The following is a 3,614-nucleotide window of genomic DNA, read 5'->3' as shown; positions in this document are numbered from 1 at the left end:
TTGGCAATAAGGCCATCTTAGACCGTGCTTGTACAAACAGATTCTGTATGGAGGGCAGGTATCTGAGTTTATAAAAGATCTACTTGAACATCAACAACACAGAAGCAATGGTTGTGTCAAGTAGCCCCACCCTAGACCTTGCATGATTCTCCCCAGATATCTGCACAAGCATCAGTAGGATTTGTGGTATGTATATGTGGAGGTTTACCTGGATCCTTGCTCATTCAGGTAAGTCTATACGCATACTTCCATAAATGCTGTATATGTAGACATCTGGGGAGGAACATTCTCTGTTGCAGGGTGAGGCAGGCTACTTGCTCCCATGTCAGCATGGCTCCACTCCTTGCTCCCAGGTTGTTGAACACGGGAGCTAATAACCCCAGCACAAGGCTATGGCCAACAATAGATTTTAAAGCTACTGTCATGAAGCTGGATACTTTCTCTTATTCCTCCTTACCTCACAAGGAACTGTTTCTGGAAAATGCTGGGGGAAATTATGGAAGAAACCAACGGAAGGAATTGCTAGATATTTCTTGGTTTGAGACTGGACCTATCTTCCTGCGGCAAGCAAGACCCAAATAACAGAGGCTGGTGTAGGATTTGATTGAAAATGAGTGAAACCCTCTTGGTTCCCCTCGGATTGGCTCAGGATTTCCCCAAACTTCCCCAAGCCAGTTCACAAACACAGAAAAGTGTTCTCTGCAATGGTAAGAGCCTTTGGAAGAAATCTAGCACGTAAAGTTCTTCATGTTGTTCGAATTGTTGCAAGTGGAATCCCTGATCTGGACCTTGTGCAGAGTAGAAATGAATTTGCTCTCCAACACAAGAATGAGTTTCAAAGGTTTACTGGAAGCAGTCTTAAAATGCTTACAGATAAATACTACAAATTACAAGGTAACATGGCTCTTAAACAAGCAAGCAATGGGATCTAGTCTTCTTTTTAGTTCTTAATACAGTTCAACAATCTTTCCTCTCTCTGGTTCCAGAGGGCGAGAGATCCTATGCAACTTACTTGTTCAGCAACACTGAGCTAAGTTCCTATCACTGCCGCTGGCTCCATCAACAGCTTTCACCTTCCTGCTGTCAGAAATTGTGCAGGTTTCCAGTGATGAGTCATCAATTAACCTACTCCAGCCTTTCCTTGCTGCATTTGCCTAGAGTTTAACCTCCCTTGCCTAATACAAACTTATCTACAGACACAATCTTTCAAGCACAATGCATACAAACATTGCATATTAAACTCATATCCTTAACACATGCTTCACCACGCTATTAGCCAGGATGACAAGGGTGGGAAGAAACCCTTCCCCATTTTCCTTTCCTGTTGTGGCCTCTACTGTCAAATGAGAAAAGGTGTGTGTTTTGGGTGGTGGTGGCAGCAGCAAAGGCAGCTTTGGAAGATGAAGCAGGATGATGGAAGAAAGGTAGCGGGGGGGGGCGTGATCAGAATTCTCCCCCCTCTTTTATTTTGAGCAAGCAGAGCAAGAATTCCAAAGCTTGTAAACCTTCTCATTCAGCAATGTGAGGGTGAGTAGTTTATGTGCTCCTGGAGTTTGTCTTCAGGTCCCTGCTAGGTGAACCTCACTGACATCTTTAATCCTTTCCGAAAGCATTGAGACAAGTAAGTGGCAAGGGCTACCTAGTGTGATGGTTAATGAACTCAAACCAATGGATTTTCAATGAATAAATAATTAAACGGAGAGAGAGAGAAAACAGCTATGAAGTTTAGTTACCATTAATGAATGGAAATATATTCTTCTTTTCTTTCTGGGGAGTGGGGGGAGGGGTGGAAATCCTTAACATAATCAGGAGAATAAGAAGATCAGACGATAATAGGATTGCTCCCCCCCCCCCCTTTATCAGAATGGCAAATTCATGATGAGTGTTATATTATTCATTTATTTGGCTGATTTCTCTTGCACTTTCAATTTTGGGAGAGGAGGGGAATCTCTAAGTGGTTTACAGCATAACTTAAAATATTAAATACAGTATCACAGACTGTCTGAATAGGACATTACATATGAACAAAAATGAAATGCAACAATAGAATAAAGAGCCACATTTACAGCAGGATCTTTAACAAAAAAATAAATAAATCAAAATATCCCCCTAAATGTCAAAAAGTTAGAGGTAGAAATCAAATTTGAAAATGCAATAAAAATTCCACATATGGAAGCATTGTTACTGGCTAAACACAGCAGCAGCAGCAGCAACAACAACAACAACAACAACAACAAATTTGAGTTATATCCTGCACTCCCTGGCCAGGACCGGGCTCAGGGCGGCTAACATCAAAATATATGATACATTAAAACATTACACTTACAGTTTCGGCAACTCTGTCCACTCCAATTAAATAAAACCAAACAAATCTAACTGAGGCAGAAACTGCACCCGCCTTCGCTTCACAAAGTAACATCTCCCCAACACCTCCTTAGCACTTTCACACACACAAACCCTCACTCTCAGTCATTCCCAGCTGCCATACTCATAAAACAGTCACCAGCCAGCCATTTGTCAAAAAGCAAACATCTGGTCTACAAACAATCCACATCAACATTAAGTTCAACATACAACCAGCTCATTCACCCACCTCCATCTGGGGCAATACAGTTTGACATGCAAATATTAACATAGCCACTCCCTCCCTATCTCCCACTCAGGTAGCATCTTACTCTGTACTGGTTCATACTGAGTGGTATTGAGCCACTTTATAACACAAAAAACCTTATAACCCAGACTCTCATCCTTGGCAGCAAAAAACAAACAAATAAAAAACATTATTCCAGTTACTATCCAAAAATGCACCACTCACTTTCTCCTCCTGGATACTAAAGTCAACAATGCAAACTTCAGTAAGCCTTCATGATGGCATCATATGTAGCCTTATAAGAAGTTTGCAACCCTGTTTATAAATGCCGACGAGTGAGTGCACACACAGGTATTCAACAAGAAAGGCAACCATTTTCTGGTATTTTGTTACATAGAGGCAAAGCTTTACAAGAAAGGTGTTAGCTTATAGTCAGATTTTCATGGTGACATGCTTTGAACAACTGTCAAAGATTAAACCCCCAGATGGGATTAATAAAACTATGCCAACCACACAGGAATGCTTATGCAACAAAATGTGGAGCTGATTGACATATGCATGCCCATCAGTTGTTGCTTCATCATCACTAGATGACTGGCAGCTGAATGTGTAATGTACCAACCATTGAAAATGGGAAATGATCTGATAGCTCTCTGGTGGATATTTCATAATGCCAGGATTCACTTGATGTTGCTGTCACTGAGTGATAAGCATGTAGTCTGTGTGAATTCACTCTCCACAGGAGAATGACGATAGTCAGAGTCAGCGCATGGTAACCTTTTCTTGTCAACAAAAAGAGAGAGACTGGAAGAGAAAGCGAGTATTCTCTGTAACACAAGGTTAACTATTCAGGATTGCAATCTAGATATTTACGGTATATCATCATCAATCAAACTTTACAGCAATTGTAACTAGGGATGCCAGAGAATTCCACCAGAGGCAGAATAGGGAATGGAAATTCCCACAATTCATCTGTTCATCCGAGGTCAGGAACAGAAACCACACAAGCAAAATACATGCAGTA

Source organism: Podarcis gaigeae (assembly GCF_964106915.1).
Source record: "Podarcis gaigeae genome assembly, chromosome: 1".
Classification (NCBI taxonomy): Eukaryota; Metazoa; Chordata; class Lepidosauria; order Squamata; family Lacertidae; genus Podarcis; species Podarcis gaigeae.
This window is presented reverse-complemented; position numbering follows the sequence as displayed.